The sequence below is a fragment of the Capra hircus genome (assembly GCF_001704415.2).
Source record: "Capra hircus breed San Clemente chromosome X unlocalized genomic scaffold, ASM170441v1, whole genome shotgun sequence".
In the NCBI taxonomy this organism is placed as follows: Eukaryota; Metazoa; Chordata; class Mammalia; order Artiodactyla; family Bovidae; genus Capra; species Capra hircus.
The window spans coordinates 17,763,653-17,790,928 of record NW_017189517.1 but is presented as its reverse complement, the minus strand read 5'-3'; the positions used below and the strand labels follow the sequence as shown (position 1 = coordinate 17,790,928).

The 27,276-nt window shown below is 36.5% G+C and overlaps 1 protein-coding gene and 1 pseudogene across 1 annotated transcript in view; one reads left to right on the top strand and one right to left on the bottom strand.

Annotated features, from left to right (window-relative positions):
• TENM1 (teneurin transmembrane protein 1) overlaps positions 1–27,276 on the top strand; it is a 986,510-nt gene that overhangs the window by 423,461 nt on the left and 535,773 nt on the right. The window lies entirely within an intron of this gene.
• Positions 16,009–16,423, bottom strand: LOC102178712 (annotated as a pseudogene).

Genomic DNA, 27,276 nt, shown 5'->3' with positions numbered 1-27,276 from the left:
CCATGATGGCTACTCTGTGTCTTTTGAGGGATTCCTGCCCACAGTAGTAAATATAATGGTCATCTGAGTTAAATTCACCCATTCCAGTCCATTTTAGGTTGCTGATTCCTAAAATGTCAACATTCACTCTTGCGGTCTCCTGTTAGACCACTTCCAATTTGCCTTGATTCATGGACCTAACATTCCAGGTTCCTATGCAATATTTCTCTTTGAAGCATTGGGCCTTGCTTCTATCACCAGTCATATCCACAATTGGGTGTTGTTTTTGCTTTGACAAAACAACATAGAAAGCATTTAGAAAATTTTTGAACAGCAACAATTAACTATTTTAGTAACTGGTGGGCAAGCCATTGTTCTAGGCATTATCCCATTTACTCACCATATAAACCTATGTGACAGAAAAGTTAAATAAAGTTTTTATTCTATTTGAATGTTCAGGTAATGAAGTCTATTAATTGAATGAAATTTATGGTTAACAGAGCATCACACTTCAATTTTTTTTTAAATTTTAACCCTTTTAATTGCAAATTTTTAAAAAATCAGCAATTTTCCTGCCTCAGTAAATAGAATCCAGAGGACATTCTTGAATTTTTGATTAGCTGATTGAAGCTTTTCTCAGAGTCCCAGGAGAATCTTTAAGCATCAGTTGTTTCACACAGAATAAAAAATGGAGAAGGTGTAATACATTAGATTAAATGCATAAATAATCTCATAACATTCTCTAGAAGTTGCTTTTTCTTTTTTTCCCTTCTTGTGGGTGTGGACAGGGTTATGTTATTAAAGTTTTAATATAATCATGTTTTCTTCTGCCAGTTCTCTCATTTACTCATACATATTTCATGGAGAGCCAGTAGTGCACAGTGAAGAAAGCACAGGTTTTGGAGTATGAAACATTACACTAGAATCTAAGTTCTATCATTTAACAGTTGTGTAATGTAGGCCATTTTCTTAACATTTCAGAGTCTCAGTTTCCCCTTATATGAAATGAGTAGCATTCCATTTAATCTCAGGTTTGTTGTGAAGATTGAATTAATACTATATGAAAATCTTTCACATCATTGCTGTTGCTGTGAGAATCTCATGCACTCTGAAAGGCAATTTAAAATATATAATTCGCTTTAGAAACACATGAAGTATGACTCATAGGCAAGAGATTATTCTTTGAATGTTGGCAAATCTTTGATAGGATGTATACAAAAAATTAATTAGAAAAATACTTTGTTCCTTTTTTAACAAATGACAATGATAAAATACTAATCCAAAATAACTAAGGTAGTTTTTAAAGTTTTACAGCAAATGGTCTATTTGATAAATTCTGTATAGTAAAATGAATTAATTCTGAAACTATTATTTATTTATGATTATGAATGCAGTGGCTAGGGTACATTCCATTGCTCTGTGTAAGGTGATAAGCAAATTCAGACTTAAGGTGGCAAAGAGCATAAAATACTTGAGGGAAACCAAAGTGTTTTCAAACACTTTATAAGCACTCATTTACATAGAAATAACTGATATGCAAATTGTAAATCATTCTTCTATATTTGCAAAAACAAGTGCTTAGAAATATTTCTTTAGTTACGTTGGACTACTGTATATATTTTAAACATGTTGCATGTACACATACACAAATGTACACACACATGCACACATATATACATACGTGTGTATATTAAGTGTTTGTGTTTTAATGAGCTATAATTCTTATGAATCTTTTTGCAAATCTTTTTGCAAAGCCAAAAGAAAGGTTATTTTGTTGTATTTCATCAACAGCTATTTTATCATCTCCTTTCCAGGATGCTGATGTAACTACCATTTTATACCAAGTGATTGATTTTGTCTTTATGACAGTTGTGTGATTTTTTAATCTTTGTAATCATCTCTTGATATATTCACAGACAGAGTAATTTCCAAGACATTTAGAAAGAAGCAAACATGTTCTGTTTATTTTCAAATTTCATACCCAATGCATTGTCATTAGCACAAGATTTTAAAATACTTTTTACTTTTTTTCAAATGCATTAAACCCCTAAGTAAAACTAATTTCCTTTCAAATTGCTTAAAATTTGAAACCAATACGATTTTTTTGCATAGGAGGATCCTTCTCTCAGCTATTTTATGTGCTTTTGTTTCAAACAAGTGCTTCTTTTCTATCTAATGTTCAAATAACTATTTGCCAAATCTTTTTCAGTTTGTTTCATTGAATGATTCTGTTTCATTGAACAATTCTCAACGTCTTAATTCAATTTTATTTCCTTGAGTATGGTGTTTAGATAAAATTTGGTTTAGTCACCTAAACTACTTATTTTTTAATTAACAGAAGTTTTTATTATTGAAAATTATCTCTAAAGTATAAAATGCTATGTACATACTGATGGCACTTTAAAGAAAATAATGGAATCTATTTAGCTTCTGCCCATAATTTTCTTGGCAGCTATTTCAGAGGACAATAGTGATTTAAAATTTAATATTGTCTGATATTTTGCAAAGTCCCAATTAGAACATTATAATTTATTCTATAATGAAATTGGTGTTGGAATAAAAATTCCTGGATTTAACAGAGTAAATCAATTGTATCTTGGTTTTAGGAAAGTTTCCTTAATGTGTTGTTTCATGCCATGACAATTGAAAATTGTCTTTATAAACAGTGTAAAGCACTGTAACTGAAATTTTTTTGTTTTACACATTTATTTGCAGTTGTGCTACAGCGTATGATTTGGTGGAGCATAAGTAGAGAGTAAACCTTTTATTTTATGCACATGGGCTCTTTGAATTGTATAAATAAGCATTTCTAAAACCCTGAGTTGACTCTGACAGACCTGGGATATTGATATAGTAGCCTGCCAGCCGTTTACAGTCATGCATAGCCTCTTGAACTCAATAGGAAATAATGAGGAAACAGTCATAAATATATTCAATTGATTATGCATTACTACTGATGCTTGTATTGCCTTTCATACTGGCCAGGCCTAGAGTTTTAATAGTTTCTTGCACTTGCTGATGGAAACATTAGATATGTACCATCAAGACAGAAATAACTTCTTTGTTTGATTTAGTGAAAATATTAAATCCTGTTAAAACTTGGTTTCCACAGTACTACCAGGGTTCCCTGGTGGCTCAGATGGTAAAGAGTCTGCCTGCAATGAGGGAGACCCAGGTTCAATCCCTGGGTCGGGAAGATCCCCTGGAGAAGGAGATGGCAACCTACTCCAGTATTATTGCCTGGGAAATCCCATGGACAAAGGAGCCTGGCAGGCTGTATAGTCCATGTGGTCGCATAGCATCAGATACAACTGAGCGACTAATACTTTCTTCTTTCTTCTACCATAATACTGGTTGCAGAGTCAGACACAACTGAAGTAACAGCACTCATGCACACACTGCAGTACTAACATTGGACATTACATTGTGTCAGCTCATTCCTATCCATGGGATTCAGTTAAATAAAACTGTTCATGAACTGGAATCATTCCTGGCCACCAATACCAGTTATATCCTGCCTACCCTCCATCCTTTATCACACCTCTTTCTGTTCACCCTACTATATTAGTCAAGGTCTAATTAAGAAGACAGAAACAGAAATGAAAACAGAGATAACATTCGAACTTGGTTACACAAACCATGGAGGAATTGAGGAACTGAATGTGGGATATTTAGGACACCACAATAAGTGGTGGTGGAAACCACCACTGCCTCTTGGGTGAAGGGATAAGGGAAGAGTCAGGTAACATGGAAACCTAGGAATGGGGAGCAGGGATAAGGAGCAGAAGAAGGGAAACATGAATACAGAGTCTGAGGGCAAAGAGACTCAAAAAAAGCACAATTGTTGTGGGCTTTTGGAAGGAAAATGGGGAGAAAACAAACAGATGAAAGTGAGCTTGAAGCTCTGGAGAAGTGAATAAGCCATGTTAATAATAATAATAACAATAATAATGGTGTGATGGTGATGATAATAGTAGCTAATATTGTGGAGCACTATTTTAGGCATTGTTCCAAGCACTTTAGATACTAGGTCTTTTTAATCCAACAATGTCCTGCTGAGTTAGGCATTATTACTATTTCCATTTTACAGATGAAGCAGGGGTACAGAAAGGCTGCTTAACTTGCCCAAAGTCTTACAGCCAAGATTAAACCTAGGTAGTCTGATTCCACATATGGAATACTTAACCTCTACCCTATACTACCTCCCAAAGGAAAACTGTGCTGTTTCCCTCTTGGCCATTCCATTCCCTAGCCATCTGTACAAATGACCATGTCTTAAGCTAATTTGATGGAACTATTATAACTCTGGTAAGAAATAAACTCCTTTGCCCCTGGGACTTTCTAGAAAAGAATACTGGAGTGGGTTAAGAAATTTAAAAAAAAAAAAAGCTTTGGCAAGTATTGCAGCTTTTATTAAGACATTTTCTTTTTGGCCAAAGTAATCTTGAGAAAAAAGAACAAAGCTGAACGTACCAAACTGACTGATTAGGGACTATACTACAAAGCTATAGTAATCAAAACACTGTGGTGTGTCACAAAAAGAGACACAGAATGGTGGAACAGAATAGAGAGCCCCAAAATAAATCCAAGCACTTAGGATCAGTTGATCCATAATAGAGGAAGCAAGAATATACAATGGGGAAAAGACAGTCTCTTCAATACGTGATGCTGGGAAAACTGGACAGCCCAATGTTAAAGAAAGAGATTAGAACATTTTCTCATACCATACACAAAAACAAATTAAAAATGGATTAAAGACCTAAATGTAAGACTGGAAAACATAAAATCCTCTTGAGGAAAACATAGATAGGCGATCTTTAACATAAATCAGGAATATTATTTGAATCTGTCTCCTCGGGCAAAGGAAACAAAAGCAAAAATAAACAAAGGGGGCATAATTAAACTTAAAAGCTTTTGCACAACAAATGAAACCATTAACAAAATGAAAAGACAGTCTACTGAATGGGATAGAATATATGCAATAATATCACTGACAAGAGATTAATATACAAAATAACAGCCCATACAACTGAATATTAAAAAACAAACACCCAGAGTAAAAAAAAAAAAAAAAAAAACGAAGATCTGAATAGACATTTTTCCAAAGAATACATACAGATGACCAACAGGCAAATGAAAAGATGGTCAAACAGCACTAATCATCAGGGAAATGCAAATCAAAACCACAAATAAATATCACCTCACACATATCAGAATGACTATCATTAAAAAAAAAACACAAAAAAAATTTTGGCAAGACTATGGAGAAGGGAACTCTTGAACACCATTGGTGGGAATGTAGATTGGTGCAGCCACTGTGGAAAACAGTATGGATGTTTCTCAAAAAAACTAATAGAACTACCATCAGTTCAGTTCAGTTCAGTCGCTCAGTCGTGTCCGACTCTTTGCGACCCCATGAATCACAGCACGCCAGGCCTCCCTGTCCATCACCAACTCCTGGAGTTCACTCAGCCTCACATCCATTGAGTCAGTGATGCCATCCAGCCATCTCATCTTCTGTCGTCCCCTTCTCCTCCTGCGCCCAATCCCTCCCAGCATCAGAGTCTTTTCCAATGAGTCAACTCTTCACATGAGGTGGCCAAAGTACTGGAGTTTCAGCTTTAGCATCATATGATCCAGAAATTCTTCTTCTGGGTCTATAGCCAAAGAAAATAAAAACACTAATTTGAAAACATACATATATATCAATGTTCATGCTAGTATTTTTTTAGAAGAGTCCAAGATATGGAGCAACCTAAAGTGTTCATCAATAGATGAATGGATAAAGATGTGGGCTATATACATACATACATATATATATATATATATATATATATATATATATATATATATAAATGGAATTTTTCTCAGCAATAAAAGAACAAAATAATACCATTTACATTAAAATGAGTGGAACTAGAGGTTATTATTCTTAGTGAAATAAATCAGAGAAAGACATATAGCACTTATATGTAGAATCTAAAAGATAAAACTAATGAACAAATATAACAAAACAGAAACAGACTCACAGATATAGAGAACAAACTAGTGGTTAGCAGTGGGGAGAAGGAAGAGTGGAGGGACATGATAGATTGTAGAAACTACCATGTATAAAATAAATAAGCTACAAGGATATATTGTACAGTTCAGGGAATATAGTAAATATTTTATACTAGTTTTAAACAAGATCACTGCAGATGGTGACTGCAGCCATGAAATTAAAAGACGCTTACTCCTTGGAAGAAAAGTTATGATCAACCTAGATAGCATATTGAAAAGCAGAGACATTACTTTGCCAACAAAGGTCCATCTAGTCAAGGCTATGGTTTTTCCAGTGGTCATATATGGATGTGAGAGTTGGACTGTGAAGAAAGCTGAGTGCCGAAGAATTGATGCTTTTGAAGTGTGGTGTTGGAGAAGCCTCTTGAGAGTCCCTTGGACTGCAAGGAGATCCAACCAGTCCATTCTGAAGGAGATCAGCCCTGGGTGTTCTTTGGAAGGAATGATGCTAAAGCTAAAACTCCAGTACTTTGGCCACCTCATGCAAAGAGTTGACTCATTGGAAAAGACTGATGCTGGAAGGGACTGGGGGCAGGAGGAGAAGGGGACGACAGAGGATGAGATGGCTGGATGGCATCACTGACTCGATGGATGTGAGTCTGAGTGAACTCCAGGAGTTGGTGATGGACAGGGAGGCCTGGCGTGCTGCAATTCATGGGGTTGCAAAGAGTTGGACACAACTGAGCGACTGAACTGAACTGAACTGAAATGGACTGTAATCTATAAAAAATTTGAATCACTAGGTTGTACACCTGAAAATAATATAATATTTTAAATCAACTATACTTCAATAAAAAGAAAAAAATCCTTTTTAATAATAAGTAGCATATGCATGCAGTAGATATTATAATGTTATTTTGGAAAAATATCCAATTGCTATTTTTGTACATCAGAAACAGTTCACTATTAGCAATTTCTTATAGTTCAGCCTATATGCAGAGGTTATCCAGTAAAGATACCTATCTCCCATTCCCCCACAACCCAGTTTCTCTGAAATCAACCACTCCTAGATACTAGGTATTTCTCCATAGATAATATATAAATATATAATCACATATGCAGATACACAAGCTGGAATCAAGATTTCCGGGAGAAATATCAATAACCTCAGATATGCAGATGACTCCACCCTTATGGCAGAAAGTGAAGAGGAACTAAAAAGCCTCTTGATGAAAGTGAAAGAGGAGAGTGAACAAGTTGGCCTAAAGCTCAACATTCAGAAAATGAAGATCATGGCATCCAGTCCCGTCACTTCATGAGAAATAGATGGGGAAACAGTGGAAACAGTGTCAGACTTTATTTTGGGGGGCTCCAAAATCACTGCAGATGGTGATTGCAGCCATGAAATTAAAAGACACTTACTCCTTGGAAGAAAAGTTATGACCAACCTAGATAGTATATTCAAAAGCAGAGACATTACTTTGCTGACTAAGGTCCGTCTAGTCAAGGCTATGGTTTTTCCAGTAGTCATGCATGGATGTGAGAGTTGGACTGTGAAGAAGGCTGAGCGCCGAAGAATTGATGCTTTTAAAGTGTGGTGTTGGAGAAGACTCTTGGGAGTCCCTTGGACTGCAAGGAGATCCAACCAGTCCATTCTGAAGGAGATCAGCCTTGGGATTTCTTTGGAGGCAATGATGCTAAAGCTGAAACTCCAGTACTTTGGCCACCTCATGCGAAGAGTTGACTCATTGGAAAAGACTCTGATGCTGGGAGGGATTGAGGGCAGGAGGAGAAGGGGACGACCGAGGATGAGATGGCTGGATGGCATCACTGACTTGATGGACGTGAGTCTGAGTGAACTCCGGGAGATGGTGATGGACAGGGAGGCCTGGCGTGCTGCGATTCATGGGGTCGCAAAGAGTTGGACATGACTGAGCGACTGAACTGAACTGAACTGATGCAGATACATTCTCTCTTTTGACCCAAATAGGACACTTACTGTTCTGCACCTTGTGTTTTGCCATTTAAATCTATCTTAAAGATCCTTATTTTAAACAGGTGACTAGTTCCAATTGCACAAATGTACTATAATGTGTTTACCAACACTGCTTTCAGTTAATTTAATTCATTTGCTATTATAAAAACATACTGTATTTTTATGCATGTCATTTTATATATAAAAAGTACTAGAAGTAGAATTTCTGTTCTGAAATATCTGTGCATTTTTAATTTTGATAAATATTGACAATATTTGTCAAATATTGTTAAATTGTCATCAGTAGAAATTAGATGAGTTTGGATGTATCACCAATGTATGAGAGTGCCTCAAGCACTTGCAAACATAGGGTGTTATCAAACTTATTGAATTCTGCCAATCTGATAGACTCAAAATGCAATAATACTGTATTTTTGTTTTGCATTTTACTTATGATTTATGAGAGGGGGAATTTTTCATATGTTCCAAGGTCAATGATATTTTATTGTTTATAAACCATATTATTTATCACCTTAGATTGTACATCCTTTATTATAGATTTTTAGGGTACTCTTTGTATAATTAAGGAAAAAGTGAAAGTGAAGTTGCTCAGTTGTGTCCGACTCTGCAGCCCATGGACTGTAGCCTACCAGGCTCCTCGGTCCATGGGATTCTCCAGGCAAGAGTACTGGAGTGGGTTGCCATTTCCTTCTCCAGGGTATCTTCCCGACCCAGGTATCAAACCCAGGTCTTCTGCATTGTAGGCAGACACTTTTACTGTCTGAGCCACCAGGGAAGTCAGGAAACCTGTCATTAGTCATTTATTTGAAGTTTGATTTGCAAATACTCTTTCTATTTTCTTTTCTTTTGTGTTTTTATTTTAATTTTTTTAATACAAATGTATTTATTGTAATTGGAGGTTAATTACTTTACAATACTGTATTGGTTTTGCCATACATCAACATGAATCCACCACGGGTGTACACGTGTTCCCCATCCTGAACCCTCCTCCCACCTCCCTCCACATACCATCCCTCTGGGTCATCCCAGTGCACCAGCCCCAAGCATCCTGTATCCTGCATCAAACCTGGACTGGTGTTTCATTTCATATATGATATTATACATGTTTCAATGCCATTCTCCCAAATCATCCCACCCTTGCCCTCTCCCACAGAGTCCAAAAGACTGTTCCTATACATCTGTGTCTCTTTTGCTGTCTCGCATAGAGAGTTATCATTACCATCTTTCTAAATTCCATATATATGCATTAGTATACTGTATTGGTGTTTTTCTTTCTGGCTTACTTCACTCTGTATAATAGGCTCCAGTTTCATCCACCTCATTAGAACTGATTCAAATGCACTCTTTTTAATGGCTGAGTAATACTCCATTGTGTACATGTACCACAGCTTTCTTATCCATTCGTCTGCTGATGGGCATCTAGGTTGCTTCCATGTCTTTTGTGTTTTTAATGGGGTCCATGTGTATGTGTGTCTGTGCATAATAGGTTTTTTTAAATGTTCTATGTGGTTTAAATACCCATACTGGGAAAAACAGGCTATGCTTACTAATCAAGAAATCTTACTATAATCTTACTAATCAAGAAAGTTTCAAAATTGGCTGGCTCATTTTCAGTGTAGTTGGGAAGGTTCTAGTGTTATGTTTTAGTTTAATCAAAACTACTTTTATCCTTTATTTCAAAATTTCTATTCTGGATTTTTAATTCTAAAAATGCTTTTGTGTAAGCATTCATTGTATGCTTGGAAAAATGTGTCATATAAAGTGTGTAAAAATATTTTTTCTTGTTAATGTAGTATATTCACATAGAAGAAAAAACAGAATAAAAAGAAACAAGAAAACCTTTCAGCATAATTTTTTTGTTCTGATGCTTCTGATTTGTAGAAACAAATTGGAAGCCTTTATCCAAGATAGTTTATACAAAGTTATCAGATTTTTTGATTCTGATGCTATCATTAATCTTAATGATCAAGTCATGACATTTGTTAGGTAGCTGTATGTATCTAAGCATTTGTGTTCAGTTCCATCCAACTCTTTTCGACCGTATGGACTATAGCCTGCCAGGCAAGAATACAGAAGTGGGTTGCCATTCCCTTTTCCAGAGGATCATCCAACCCAGGGATCAAACCTAGGTCTCCTGCATTGCAGGCAGATTCTTTACCACTGAGATACCTGGAAAGCTATATGTATCTATAGGAATGTAAAATAAGACCTTAATATTTAGCACTGATTGAGATCACCTGTGTCTTTCCATTCTGGCCAAACATGAATATTTTAAAAAGTCATTGATGTTATATAAAGTGCTTTCTTATTATTAATATACCAGATCTATTTAATAACTGATAACAAATGATTTAAATGTTTGTTAATTGTTAGCACAAATAATTTCATTGTATTCCAAAGCATTTTCTTCGTGTCAAGTTAAATCTCTGTCTACTTTATGTCCATGATGTCACACATATCTCCTGTAACCATTCATTCCTTTAATCACTCTGTATGATAAGCTACATGATTTTATTGAGCAGTTATTATACAGGCACTGTTCTAAGGGTTGGAGATGCAGCTCCATTGAGGAGCATATATTCTGGCTTATTTAATGAAATTGCCTTTTTTTTTTATCATCATTACACTCAAGTTCCACTCTGTATATAATACTGTCTGTATTCCTCTCTTACCTCTTATTATCCTATCAGCTTCTGAAAAACAAGTATGCTCCATTTTACCATGTAACTCATTTGATTTGAATTTGTACCTTATTACATCCAAATTCTTCTTTGAGACTTTCAAGATTAGAAATATCAAATACTACTTCCCTTTGTATCTATTGAGATGATTTTCCTATGACTCCTCAACATATTTGCTCTTGCAGTAATATCTTCAGCACAGCACACTTCAAAATCATTCTTCCTATTACTCATGTTGTTCTTCTCACCTCATCTGTTTTCTCCATCCTTCAAGGCTAGCATGTAGCTGAGTGAGAAATGCATATAATGACATATCTGGATTCTTGTCCCAGATCTTAGCAGCTCTGAATAACTGTGTGACCTTGAGCAGGTTAATGAGATAAAGCATTTAGAATATTTCCTGGCACACAGAAGACACTATTTTTTTTCTCTCCAGTCTCACTCCACATAGTTTTCCTCGAAGACTTTACTGAATACACACTTGTCTGAACTAAGCTCTCTTTCCTCTTAACTGCAAATATTCCCTATGTCACACAAACCAAGGCTATTTTATGATGATGTTATTTGTAATTTTTTCTCCCTAACTAGATTATAAACGTCTTTTTTAAAAGTATTTTTCTGATGTGGACCATTTTTAAAGTCTTTATTGAATTTGTTACAATGTTGTTTCTGTTTTGTGTTTTGACTTTCTGGCTGCAAGGCATATGGGATCTTAGCTCCCCAACCAGGGATTGAACATGTACCCCCTGCATTGAAAGGCCAAGTTCTAACCATTAGATTGCCAGAGATGTTCCTAAATTATAAACATCTCAAAGTGAAACTTTTCTCCTTGTGCATCCACTACCCCCTTCCCCAAAGCACGTGAGGTTATGAGGCAGTCAGTATTTTGGTAGTTATTTTGTCTATATGTGAAAATAGGCTAGAAGTGTCAAACTTTTTCTACTGGTAAGATACAACCCTAGGAACATATATAATTTGAGGACCTTGTACATCTTTTTTCATCCTGTTGTCCCTGATAATGTCTATTGGTCTACAGATGACTGGATACACAAATTTATCAAGAACCATTTCATGACTCACAAAAATCTTTGTTATTCAAAATATATTGAAAAATGTATTGAAAAATACCTCTTAACTGGTGTTAGGATTATAGAGGGAAATGGAACAAAAACTGTAATGATTTAAAATATTGTAGGATAGAGGGACCAGTGAATTAGCATATTTAATTATAGATTTTGAATGACTTCAAAGGAAGCTCAGTTTTTTTCAAGGGATTAAGCCAGGAACTAGGCCCTTATTACAGGAGGCCACTTGGGCCTCCATTTAGCCAGTTTCTGGCACATTCGTTGACAGGAATAATTTAATGACTGTGAATAATCACCAAGTGTAGGAAATAAGGTCCTCTTTGAATCATAAAGCTTTTAAACATGAAAAATATTATGCATTTGTTTGAGAACGGTGAAATGTGTGAACTAATTTTGTATTGTCCTACCAATTATGAATGTGTTATTTCTGGCAAGCAGGTCTCTTTAAAATTGCATATGCTCAGTTCCTTGCCAGGGAGGTGAGAGAAAAACACTGTCAGCGTCTTTATACCCAGCTGGGGCCAGGTGTTGTTCATTAACATGTAAATAGTGCAATTACTGCCAATTAATATTTTTAAAACATTAAAGTTGATCAGAACAGTTATAGCACCTATAAAATTTTTAAAAATGCATGCATCTTAGTGCATAGGTTCATGGAAGGCATATAATATATAATTTGTACTTTTATTTACACAGAGCATCAAGTTGCTATTCCTTTGCAGAATTTCATGTATGTGATTAGAATGGAAAGTAAAAAGTACATTGGCTGGTTACTGACCATAGCCAAATAGTGTGATTTTATTCTAGTTTACAATTGATTGTCAGGTTACAGTGGCTTATCCTTCAAAATATTTATTCAGTTCCTACCGTGTATAAGGAATTGCATTAAGTGCTAGGCATTCAGTGATAAACAAGACATAAATGGTCTGTGCTCCATGGACTTTATAGTCTAGTTGGTCTCCACAAATAAACACAGAGTAAACATACAAATAAACAAACAAATCAATGCCACTATTAGCACTCATTTGAAACAAGAGGGTGCCATTTGAAAACATTATGGATTGGGGTAGACACAATTTGGATATAGTTAGGAAACTATATGTGAGTAAGTAACATTTTAGCTGAAATTCAAAATGTGAGCTGGTGATATCATAGTGAAAAGAATGAAGAAGAGTATGTTAGCAACAGAGAACAGTGCTTAGGAAGACCTTGAAGCAGGAAAGAGTTTGATGTTGTCAAAGAACTGACAAAATGGATGAATATCCACTTCAAGATAGTGGTTGCCTCTGGGGAACAAGGGAGCAGGATAGAATTTAGCTTCAAGAGTAACTGTAATGTTTTAATTCTTTAATGAGAGATGTGAAGCAAATATGATGAAAAGGTAACATTTGTTAATTTCCCATGGTGGATTTATGGATGTTTGTTATATTACTGTCAGTACTTTTCTATATTATTGAAATACCTGATCACCAAAGAGAAAAAAGCTAATGAGAAGAGATGAAGTTGAAAATTTCTTTCACTAGCATACACTGGGTTTAATTTGGTATAAGGCAGAGTCAAAACTTTTCATGTATTTTTGCCTCAATCTAGTCTTTAGAAAAATACTCTTTATGTGCTTGAGGTAGTCTTAGCTGCTACTGATACTTAAGCAAACTCTATTACTTGTAGATAAGTTGTGATGTCAATAGATATAACATGGCAACAAGCACATCTTTCTGCTGCACCCCACCCTTAGGTCCAATCATTTGTTTTTTGTTTTTGTTTTATTTTTTGTCTGCACTGGGCCTTTGTTGCTGTGTGGTGACTTTTTCTAATCACAGCGAGTGGTGGCTACACTTCATTGCGGTGCTTGGGCTTCCCATTACTGTGGCTTCTCATGTTATGGGCTCTAGTCTGACGGGCTTCAGTATTGTGGCAAATGGGGGCTTAGTTGCCTGGCCACATGTGGGATCCACCCAGACCCAGTATAGAATCCATGTCCCCTGCACTGACAGGCAGATTCTTAACCACTGGACCACCAGGGGAGTCCTCAATAATTTATTTTTATAGATATAAGACCACTTGGAGCTAACACAGAAGGACTTAAACAGTGGGACTTTTTGCAGGTAACTAAATCCCTTTAATGAGAACAACCATTAATAAATAAGCCCATCCTACATCAATTAGTATTATCATCTAGCTAACTGTTATAGTGCTAAGACTTTAATTATATTCCCAGGGAAAAATAAGTCATGCCACCCTCTCTGAAAACTACAATCAAGTAAATAAGGTACCCTTGAAAGTAAGTTCTTAAATTGTGGTATTTTAAGCCCTATGCCTTATCAAGGTAATTTTATACCTGGATTGATAAATCTCTAGGAATACCTAGTGAATGAAAAAAAAAAGTTGGAGAGAAAAACATTCTTATAAATTGTTTTGGGAAGCCCCCCCAAAACTATATGAGATGGAAAACCAGCCAGAAAATAGTCATCTGGAGATTGCTCTTATTAATCTATCCGTGTGACTGAGGACAGGGAGCCAGACATTCCAGTTTAGTCACATTAGGACTAAATTTCAGTTCAACAAGTTTTTGAGTCATTACCATATACAAGGAACTTTATAGGCTGAAACTGAGTGAAAAAACTGAGTAAGATACAGCTTGAATACACAAGGAGTTTATGGTCTACCTGTGGAGGTGAAATACAAACTCTACCTTATTTAGGAATAGAAGTAAGAATGGGAGTGGGGGACATGCTAAGGTGGCCAGAGAATGGGAAATAACTCTATTTCTTTCAATTCCTAGATAAAATGGTTCCAGTTAGACTGATGCCCCTTATTCTTACCACATTTTCATGGAAGACAAGCTAGTAGAAATCTAGAAATATTCATTGTAGTTTAAATGGCTGTTTTAAATACCAAAGTAAAATTAATGATGTAAGATTATCTTTCACAACCCAGGGAAACTGTATTTTTCTTCATAAAAAGTCCATTTATAACAATGAATGTCAAGGTCCCATAAGCATTAATATAAATCTTACAGTTGTGGTTTAAATAACTGAGATTGTATTTGGTACTCCAGAATATAGAGCTTTATGCATTATATTTCATAAAGTTTCAAGCAGAAATTTTATTCTGTTTGACAAAGTGTATCTTCTGTATTTAGTATAACAGTGAGCTCTTCCCAACAGAGTACAACATTCTTGACTAATGTTTGATGCTGGTCCCAAGACAGTGGTACTCAAGGTACTTGTCTTAGAAAGAAGAAAACAGAAAGATTAGCTTACGCTTTAAGGTTGGGAAGACCTGATTTTATAAATTGACTTGGATGGAAAAGTGCATAAAGTATAATGCCAAAGTCATTGAGGTCTGTTGTCTGTTCCAAAATAGTGATCCCTGGTGGAAAGGCAGTGTAGTGCATATTGCTATGTGCTGCAAAATGAAAATCTGTTGTATCACCGTTCATAAGCAGGACCTGCTGAACTGAATAAGCACAGATGTACTTCAAATTAATATTTAATCTGATACCAGAAGCACTTAAAGGAGTTAGGGATATGAGTTCCTCATAAGAAATGACTTCTTTCTCACAGAGAGCAATTATGGTACCAGAGATAACACAAATAAGATTCTCCTTAGGCTTAAAGAGTAAATCTAGAGGTGATAGTGTGTCATTGTCTCTAGTTTGAATTTTCTACAAATTTCTTTAAAGAAGAAAAAGAATTATTTTTTAATGTCATGGCATGGATCTAAAGCTAATAAAGGGACTTTGATTAAGAGACTATCTCAGTCCTTGAGAGTAGATGAGAGTGACTTTTCATTGACATCATTAGAATATTATTAGAATAAAATTGAACCAAGTAACCCTTATTAATCTTTAAAAGGAAAGTGCCATAATCAGGTTACAATTCTAATTTATTTTTGTTGCTTTTTGAGGCCAACTTTAGAAAATAAATCCCCCAAATAACTTTGAGTCCAGAGCCATCTCATGCCTTTCATTTTAAACTCAATTTTCTTCCATGATTTTAGCATCTTATTACATATTAACTACTCAGAAACTACCATGTTATGTTAAAGTGACATTTCATATTTTTGATTGTGAAAGGAACAACTGAACCTACTATTTCAAATAGGAGGTTTAAAACAAAGACATTTTGCAAATAGTATAGGTATTAACTGGAACACATTGTATGACACTGTAGGCAATGTTACACTTTACTGACTGTCATGTTTGCTTTTATTTTTGCCGAGCCTTATGGTTTTATTAACACAAACAAAATGTGCCACAAGCTGTCTATTCCTTTTCTTCCCTGCACAACCTGGCGTTGGTATTGATAATTCTGATGCCCAAGTGGGCTGCTCTATCCACAAGGGTTTTGCAGTTCTTGGAGAGGACTTTGTGAGCAATCTCAGCACAGTAAGATTTGTTGCACATCAGCAGCACTTCAAGCTCCTCGACGTTGTGAACCAGAAAATTCCAGAAGCCACTAGGCAGCATGTGCTTTGTTTCCTTGCTGCTCCTGTAACTGATGTTGGGCATCCAGATTTGACCTTTGAGTCTGCTGTGCACCCTGCTGTCAGTGCCTCTGGTTTCCACCAGTTCCACTTAATTTTGACATGTCATTCTGACTGGTGCTGGATGGACGCCTTGGTCCTCTTTTTGACAATCTTGGGCTTCACAGGGGATCTGAGGGCAGCCATGATGCCAAGTAGGAGATGGCCCCCACCTCCATAGGCAGTGCTGTCGGGTTTAAAGTATTAGCTCCTTCTGAAGGACAGTTAGCTTTTATATGATCAAAATGACAAGTGCGTGTTGTATTGAGGTAACTACTTTTAGATGATGGGTCGGTCTTATACATGGTGTCAGTGAGAAGCTATGTATATCTTTCTGTGTTAGAGGGGATAAAAAAACAAAAAAATGTTCCTTCCCAACCATTCATTAAATGATTATTGAAATGTATTATTTATTTATGTATTTGCTGAGCACCAACTATAGCCAGACCCTAGATGTACAACATTGAGTAATGCTGCTTATGGGGCTTGTATTCTAGTGGGAAAAAGAGGAACACATCAAAAAAACAAGGGAAATTTTTTAAATTAAAGATATAAGTATTATGAAAGAAATAAACAAGATGTGATGAGGCAATGGTAGGGTAGGGAGAAGCTTTCAAGCATAGACATAGGACTTGTGGTGGGAAGAGCTGGCTCCATCTAGGGGCTGCGTTAGAAGACCAGTGTGCCAAAAACGTACTGGATTAGGTGGAGAACAGCTCAACAGGAAACGGAAAACTAAACACAGGTCAAGTCACAAGGCTTTGGAAGCTATGATGATGAATTTAAACGTCTTCCTAACTGCAGTAGAAAGCCTTTGAAGAAATTTAAGCAAGGGAAGGGAATATCCAGGGCTGTTTATTGTAAAAGAAATAGATTGAAAGGGATAAGATCGGAAGTGGGAGACTAGGAAGGAGATTATTGCAGTTATTCAGGTAAGAGATGATAATAGCTTGCAATGGGAAACAAAGAGAAGTAGATAGGTTCAAGATATATTTCTGAAGGAAGTCACTAGAATTTGGTGATGAAGTGGGTGTCGGAGGTATGGGAAAAAGTGAAATCTCTAATAACTCCATTTTCTTGTTTGAGCAACCAGGTACCTTGTGGTGTCACCTAGGTAAGAAAGGAAAAGAGTGTGGTGAGATTAAGGGACTCAATACTTATATTTTAGGGGGACTTCCCTGGCAGTCCAGTGATTAAGACTCCAAGCTACCACTGCAGGGTGCACGGGCTCAATCCATGGTTGGGGAACTAAGATTCTGCATGCTGCACAGTGTGGCCAAAAAACAAAATAAAACCAACCAGAGTTATATTTTAGAGACGTTAAATGCATATTTATGTGATACCAAAATTATGTCTTGAGTTTTAGCTGGATACCCAAACTTAGGCTCCAGGAGCTCTTGAGTTATCCTTCAACTAACTGAGAGAAGTCAGCAAACAGCCACATTTAGAGTCATTATGTCTTGATTATCATCTCTGAATACCCACCCCTTTGGATTCAGGCATTGAAGGCTCTTATCAAAATATCAGCACCACCTCCATGGTAGTTCATCATTCCAATTGCAGTCTCGTGGCACTGACTTGTGAGAATGCACCACAGGATGAATGAGTTTTGTTGGGATACATGAGAGTTTTTTAAAAGGGACTCAATTATAGTTTTATTTAAGAATGTATATTTGGGTGGGATTCTGTAGCCAGAGGGGGAAGGGCCACTTGGGAGGAAAAGATGAAGCTGTAAAGAAAAGGGGGTTTTAAATAAAGAGGGAAGAAGAAAGTGTTCTAAATGAAACTTTGAGTCATTTCACAACTTTGCATAGAACCAACCTAGACAGCATATCAAAAAGCAGTGACATTACTTTGCCAACAAAGGTCCGTCTAGTCAAAGCTATGGTTTTTCCAATAGTCAGGAATGGATGTGAGAATTGGACCATAAAGAAGGGTGAGTGCCAAAGAATGGATGCTTTAGAATTGAACTGTGGTGCTGGAGAAGACTCTTGAGAGTCCCTTGGACAGCAAGGAGATCAAACCAGTCAATCCTAAAGGAAATCAACCCTGAATATTTATTGGAAGGAATGATGAAGCTAAAGCTCCAATATTTTGGCTAACCTGACAAGAATAGCCGACTCATTGGAAAAGACCCTGATGTTGGGGAAAATTGAGGGTAGGAGGAGAAGGGGGTAACAGAGGATGAGATGGTTGGATGGCATCACTGACTCAATCAGTTTGAGCAACCTCTGGGAGATAGTAAAGGACAGGGAAGCCTGACATGCTGCAGTCTTAGTAACTGAATAACAGTAATACCTCGCTTCTAAATGTTTATATGTAAATTATTCCAAATTCCTCTTTATTAATAAGATTGCAAAATTTAGTGAGCACTTACCCTTTGTCAGTCAGTTCTAAGTACATGAACTAACTCATTTAATTCTATCCAGAAATCTATGGGTTATTTGTTAATTGACCACTTTTACAGATGAGGAAACTGGCCCAGAGAGGTTTCAGTTCAGTTCAGTCGCTCAGTCGTGCCCGACTCTTTGCGACCCCATGAATCACAGCACGCCAGGCCTCCCTGTCCATCACCAACTCCCAGAGTTCACTCAGACTCACGTCCATCAAGTCAGTGATGCCATCCAGCCATCTCATCCTCGGTCGTCCCCTTTTCCTCCTGCCCCCAACCCCTCCCAGCATCACAGTCTTTTCCAATGAGTCAACTCTTCACATGAGGTGGCCAAAGTACTGGAGTTTCAGCTTTAGCATCATTCCCTCCAAAGAAATCCCAGGGCTGATCTCCTTCAGAAAGGACTGGTTGGATCTCCTTGCAGTCCAAGGGACTCTCAAGAGTCTTCTCCCACACCCCAGTTCAAAAGCATCAATTCTTTGACGCTCAGCCTTCTTCACAGTCCAACTCTCACATCCATACATGACTACTGGAAAAACCATAGCCTTGACTAGATAGACCTTTGTTGACAAAGTAATGTCTCTGCTTTTGAATATGCTATCTAGATTGGTCATAACTTTTCTTCCAAGGAGTAAGCAGCTTTTAATATCATGGCTGCAGTCACCATCTGCAGTGATTTTGGAGCCCCCAGAAATAAAGTCTGACACTGTTTCCACTGTTTCTCCATCTATTTCCCATGGAGTGATGGGACCGGATGCCATGATCTTAGTTTTCTGAATGTTGAGCTTGAAGCCAACTTTTTCACTCTCCTCTTTCACTTTCATCAAGAGGCTTTTTAGTGCCTCTTCACTTTCTGCCATAAGGGTGGTGTCATCTGCATATCTGAGGTTATTGATATTTCTCCCGGCAATCTTGATTCCAGCTTGTGTTTCTTCCAGTCCATCATTTCTCATGATGTACTCTGCATATAAGTTAAATAAGCAGGGTGACAATATACAGCCTTGATGTACTCCTTTTCCTATTTGGAACCAGTCTGTTGTTCCATGTCCAGTTCTAACTGTTGCTTCCTGACCTGCATACAGATTTCTCAAGAGGCAGGTCAGGTGGTCTGGTATTCCCATCTCTTTCAGAGAGGTTTAGCAATGCCTAAATTAACAGAGATATTAAGTGGTGTGCTAGGATTAAAACCTTCATAGTTTCCAGAACCTCTGATCTTAACACTACACTATCCATTTAAGTTTACATGTAATATCAACATGAGTGCCACTGACATCTTAATATTGTTTTTTTATTCTGTAAGCATCATAGATTTTATGGCATGGAAAATAATTGTGATGATGGTTCTGTAACATGATGGTGTCTGCTTCCTGGTCAACATATATTGTGACTTTTATTTTACTTTACTTCATTTTTTGTTTTATTCTCATAGCTCTTAGCTCTTTGCCCTTTAAAAACAATGACAAGAGCAGTATTCACTGGTCATGATAGAAACCACCACCCAATTCTCCAATACTGTTACCCTGACCATAATTTATTGATGAAGTCTGCCATCTCAAACTCTTTACCCATATTTCCTCCCATGGGGAAGAAGATGATAAAATTACTTTCTTGCATGGCACATTTAATTCCAGAAACTTGCATCTAACTAGTATTGTGGTAAACAACTTCAACAGCTGTGCCAGATTCCAAGCCATTTTACCCTGTAGAGAAAAATGAAGTTTGCTAATTGGCTAATCTATATATTATAATATTTGTCTATGTAATGGGATAGTTTTAAGTTAGTTTAGCCATTAGTTAAACTCTTGTTTAGAACACAGTCTGTTTTCAAACTAACATTTAAGAAAGGCCCAAGTGTAACAAAAAGCTTGATGGAGGTTTGTTTTGTTTGTTTGTTTGTTTTATTTTTTGGCCATGCTGCATGGCACCTGGGATCCTAGTTTCCACACCAGGGACACAACCCATGCCCTCTACATTGGAAGCATGAGTGGAATCTTAATCACTGGACCACAAGGAAAGTCCCCTGAGATTTTTTAAATGCGACAAAAATGATCTTTTGTTGAGTTTGAAGTTATGTGTTAATGACTGGCTGTTTTTTAACCTCAGAATACTTAAAACTTATTGAAACTTTGTTGTAATCTATTAATTTTCAACTTAATAATTTCAAAGTGTTTTGCATTTTTTAAATGGTTTTTAAAACCTCTTTTAAATATTTTTCCCCCTTATGCCTGGTTCCCATCTGTCCCTGTGCATATGGTCTTGCCCTTTTTCTTTTGCAATTAATTTCTCTTTTAACAAATATGTTCCCAATTTTTATAGAAAATATAAAACAATATTTGTTTTTATCCTGTGGCTGAGAAATGGCACAGACATATGACTCTAAAAAGTTTTATTACTGAGAAGGTCTGTCTCTTTGAACCTACAGATCATCTTTATAAAAATTATGAGAAATTTTTCCTCTTTTGATCATCTTCAATAATACTTCAGTGGAAGGTCAGCTTAGAGGTAATTCCTCTGTCACCAATGTGGTTTTTTTAATGCCCTGACCAAATAATAGATAAATCTATAAAACAAAGTGGACTACAGTTACTAGAAGGTTGCAGGTTATCAAGACTCTGGAAGTCTACTTACAGAATACTTAGCACACAATTTTTTATTCAGCATTGAATAGGAAAAGAAAATTTTCTCAAAGAAAAAAATGTATAAGGAAAAGTGTTGAGGAAAGAAGGGAATATGGGATTTAGGGAGGTGGAAAATCAGATTACTTGAGTTATTGAAATGATTGAGCCTGGCAAGTTTCTAGAAATACTCTGTTTCCCTCTTGAGACAATTCAGTCCTCCCAAAGATATGTCAAGTATTTACCAGAGAGAGGAAATACTGTACTATCTGAAAGAAATAAAATCCTTGCCTGGATCTATCCTTCATAGGGAGGCTAACATTCCCCTGAAGGCTCACTATCACCTCTGGAGACACAGTGTGGTGTGTCTAGGGGCCTGGGTGGTGTATTTTACAAACACCTACACACACAGACACACAACACTAAAATAAGATAGAGGAATAATGACTCTACTTACTGCTAGCTTCTAGCTGAAGTGTGCCAATCCCATTGCTCTCATAATAGAGAAAGTTAATATATCCTGTCAGGGCCACATGACATGAATAGTAAAATGCTGTGAAGTGACTGCATATAGAAGAGTCAGGAAATCCACTTTGATCTACATTTTTGATGTTTGATAATTACACTTATTATCGGGTCCTTTATGCTCTTTTTCTTTGACACAAGATCCATTATCAGTGACAGCATGAGTGTGAGTATGGGTTTGATTTGAAAAACTACTTAAGATGAGGTAATGGAAAAAAAGCTTTTTTTTTGTTGTTCCACACACATTAAGAGAATGGGAGAAAATTAAGTCTCATCATACAATGGCTCACTTGAATTATTTCTCTTTTATGTGTGGTATTGTTTAGGCACCTTATGAAGTTAGTTTCTTAGGAATTTGTCTCCTAATGAAATATTTGGTACACATAGGCTGTGATTTGCTTTGATATTTTCACTCTCTGACAAAGCATTGAGTGAATAGATAAAGAAATGATGGCCACAAATAGGACAGGTCATGTAGCCAACCTTTGTAGCTTCAGAGATTGTTCTAAGTAGAATTCAAAAGCAAATGTGGATCGGACTGAAAACACAAACTCATAGCTGGACAGATAATTGGCAAATTCATTAATTAAAATTCTTTCTGTATCTGTTAACTTACTTTAAATAACACAAATTACCTTCATACAAGTCATTACTGGCAATTAATATGTGATAATGTATTTGAACTTTCCTGCTTGCCTGTATTTCACAACAAGGGCCAAGGCTAATTTAGCATTTTAATGTGGAAACTTGAACATTAACATATTAGTATTCATCACAGTAGAAGCCTAGGTAAAATGCTGGTTGATTCATTTATTTCTTGTTTGTCTCTGTTACTAGCATCACTTACTGTTTGATCTTTGGTTTTAAGTATTATATGTATAAATAAAAATGAGATAAATAATATTAATACATATGGCATCATTGTCTCAATGGACATGAGTTTGAACAAACTCTGGGAGAGAATGAAGGACAGGGAAGACAGGCGTGCTGCAGTCCATGTGGTCACGAAGAGTTGGACCCGTCTTAGCAACTGAACAACAACAACAATAATAGTAAAACATAGTTGAAGAATAAAATTATAAAACTCTTTCAGCCAAAACCAAATGCTATTCCTAGAGTTTTGCTTTTGAGTTGTTCTTTGCTGCATAGAAGAGAAAATAAACTTGTCTTTAATCAAGTTAAGTTATATTTAATTGGGAGCCACTAATAGTGATAGTCTTTAATGTTCCTCTTTTCCATTAACTATTCTTTTCTCATATATGTTCTCAATAAAAAGTTCCTGGAAAAGTAGTATTCCTCACAGCTTTTGGAGAGAATGACATTGTATTTGGAAATGGTTTATGAAGTAGTTTTTGTAGTCCCTGGATTTCTCTGAGTGACTATCCAATGATCTGATGAAAGCATTTTATAAAGTGTAAAACACCCTGCAGTTGTCATCAGGTGTTAGGAAAAATAGAATATGAGAAGGTATGACAAAGTACAACCACAAACTTTCCAAATGAAAGCCTTAGCCAAATTTGCACTATATTTGTGCTACCTTAAAATTGCCACTCTACTTGTTCCTATTCAAGTGCATGTATGTTTAGATTCTAGGTTCTTATTTCATTGCTTTCATTTAGTACATCTTTAGGGGACTGGGAAGAGGTTTAAGTAGTTTTAATTGGAAATTTGTAAAATCATATTAAAAACTTGTGGGGAATGAAAAATAATTTTCCCACTACCCTTTTAGTTTCATGGCTGAGACCCCCCATAATACAAGACAGATTAACAGGAGAAAAACGAACAGAAGTTCAATAACATGCATCAGTCACTCAGTTGTGTCTGACTCTTTGAGATCCCATGGACTGCAGCACACCAGGCCTCCCTGTCCATCACCAACTCCTGGAGCCTGCCCAAACTCATGTCCATTGAGTCAGTGATGCCATCCAACCATCTCATCCTCTGTCGTCCCCTTCTTCTCCAGCCTTCAATCTTTCCCAGCATCAGGGAAATAATATGAATACCTTGGGAGATACCCTAGAAAACTGAGTAACCTCCCCAAATGGCCCAAACTATCAGCTTAAATAAATACCATCTCCAACTAAAGACTAGAAGATGGTGGGGATGGGGAGGGTGGCAGTTATGACAGGTGACCAGGAAAATCACAGTAATCCAGGGTAATGCTGTTATGCAGATTTAAACCATTACCTTCACCATTGGTAAAAGAATTTCTAGAAATTTACAGTCATTCTTCCTCCCTCATCCAGAGTGGGAGATACCCTTACAAGTGGAGATTTTCCACATAAATGTAAATATCTCTTACAAAAGGATAACTTCTACCTGGTTTAAATTTCTCTAGTGTAGTTGGATGCTGTTATTTGAATATGATCTCCAGGGAAAAGAGAGAGCCTATTGGGAAGTGCTGAGCCTCCAATACCATTTTGATAGAGGCTGACCCTGATACTGAACTGTGAATATCCAGCTATATCAAGAGGATTACTAAAGGCAGGGCCTCAAGTCAAAGGATTAAAAGAAATTGGAAAGAAGCCCCAAACAAACAATCTGATCTCAAATCTGCTTATAGTCAATAACATCAAGATTTACAAGAGGATAAGTTTTCTGAAAGTTTGTAAAATCCTTTAAGTGAATTAATTCCATATGGTGAAAGTATACACGAAATGTTTATAGAGAGACATTAATTGTTAGTAAGATTATACTTCCCAGACAGTTTCAAAGAATATTAATTTCAATGCCTGATCAATACCATTAGCTGATGACCTCAGATATTTCTGAGGTTGCAACTAATATGCATCTGCTTTTGTATAGAAGTGTTAACAATTAGCACTGTAATGAAATGCTGTGTAACATTTTAAAATTGAAAGTTGTGTTGGGTGAGCAATAACATGTTTGTTTAAATGATAGAGTAGGGTATTGAATGAAATTACTAATGTTTTCAATGGACACTAAGAAGTAAGTATAGAATTTCTGTGATTATAGAACTATTGTTTAGTTGCTAAGTTGTGGTCTGACTCTTTTGCGACCCCATGGACTATAGCCCGCCAGGCTCCTCTGTCCATGGGATTCTCCAGGCAAAAATACTGGAGTGGGTTGCCATGTCCTCCTACAGGGGATTTTCGAGACCCAGGGATTGAACTCATGTCTCCTTCATTGGCAGGTGGATTCTTTACTATCGAGCCATCAGGGAAGCCTCTATAGAACTATTAACCTCTTGCAACTTGAGATTTGTTTGTCTCATTTTCATAGTGAGTTACATTAGTTTTTAAGAATAGAAAATCGTTTCTGCATCCATATTTGCTTTGAGTTGCTGTTACACCATGTTCATTCCTTTGCTTTGTCTTTCTGACTTGATTTTTACATTATTATGGATAAGAAGAGGAAGGGCTAGCATTGTATAATAACTTGCTTTGTCCATACAAATAGTGTTTAGCCATAAAAAACTAGCAAGTTGTTTAACCATGGTAATATTGCGTTTCATATTAAAAATCAGCTATAGGAGCACCAGGCTTCCACCAGTTTTTCATTTCTGTTTTGTAACATTTATATATATATTTCTTTTAAGCTCTTTCATTTGGATACAGTTGATTTCCAGAATGTTCAATTTGTGGGAAGTGTTCACTTAAGAATTTCCTGAGTGTTTGAGAAAATAATTTGAATGTTGACTGATGGTCCGCTAAATTCTTTGAAGTTGACCCCATAGTCCTCCTGCATACCATAAACCTAAATTGATGTGTGTAGGTTTTAGGGGGAGTCATCTGTACAAAAAAAATACTTTATTTTGCAGTACGATTTATTACAAGTTCATTTTCAATCATGCGGTTAAAATATAATTTAACAGAGCACTGATTATGTATATACACTCACCAGAGCATATATGTTGCATACAGAAGAGATATGTCTGAAAACTCACTGGCAAAATCAAATACCTTTTTATTAATTTGTTTTCCTGTATAAATATCAGCTGCTTCTGACTTCAAAAATTCAGAGTTAAGGTAGAAAATATAGAGCAGTTTTCTTTCCCTGCTTCTAAATAAGATAATAAAATAATGAATATAGATTATGCTTTATAGTAAGCATTCTTGCAATGTACATTTTCCAGCTTTACCTGGAAATGCCCTAGCACATTTAAATATATGTATATTATTTTTTTATATTCAAGAGTAATATTGGTCTATTACACTAATAATACATGAGCTATATATAATTTCTACTTGAGATAAATGTATTTTGAGTATGAAGCGCCTATAAGATGTCCCAAATATTCCTTGACTAGAGTAGACATAGTTGAGCAAGATACAATATCTGTGAATAATATGAACTTTAACATACTTGGTTTTTTTTTTTTTTTTTTTTTTGGATAATGACAAGATAGAGTCATTATATAGAAAGACTGGGTTGCAGATCTGGTCCTCGTGGGGAGGTACTATCCTGTAACACTGGTTGTCATTGTTCAGTTACTCAGTTGTGTCTGACTCTTTGCAACACTACTGAACTCCAGTACGGCAGGCTTCCCTGTCCTTCACTGTCTCGCAGAGTTTGCTCACTATCTGGTACCACCATGAGATATAGTTTACCGTGATCTGGTACCTGAAGTCTATTTTGTTTTTTTACAGCATCTGGAGTTATTTGGCCAGCAGGAGTCTGCCTTTCCTTAACCAAACTCATAAGATACTGATGTATAAAACCAGTAGGTACATTGATCTTTTTAAAACATGAAATATAGCTATTAAGTAGGTTAAAATATTCTTGTCAGTCATCCAAGCATTAATTTCCTTTGGGAAGCTACATGGGAAATAAAATGATAACCTGAAGGCTTCTTATGTAGGGGTAGAAAAAATTTTCCTTCTTCCCTTTTAGGTTCTTTGGCTGGTCTAATAATTAAATTGACCCAAGATAGATTACCAGGAGAAAAACAAATTTCATATATAGAGGAGCCCATTAAAATACTCAGATACCATCTTGAGCTATGGAGAAGGGGTAAAGATCTAGGACCTCAGAGGGAAGGAAAACAGTTCACAGGAAGATGAGAAGAGCAAATGTTTGGCAAACAAATGTTTGCCTTGCCATACAGATAAGTCTTGTGATGTACTACCATAGTTCTTTTTCCAGACCAGGTCTCCTATATCAATTCTCCTAGGCAATTAGTTGTTTTGTAGTTGTTTGGCCCCTGAGTCATGTCTGACTCTTTGCTACCCCCAGCCTGCCAGAGTCCTCTGTCCATGGGATTCTCCAGGCAAGGATACTGGAGTTGTTTGCCATTTCCTTCTCCAGGGGGATCTTCCTGACCAAGGGATAGAACCTACATCTCCTACATTGTCAGGGCACCAGGGAATCCTCTAGACAGTTAAGGGGGAAGTAAAAGGCTTTTCTCGAGTCTGCTGATTTTAATTGCCTTTATCTCAAAACAGTACACATGTGAAAGTATTATATTTTGGGGTGCTGTGTTCTGCTCCCCCTCACTTGACAACAATGGACATGA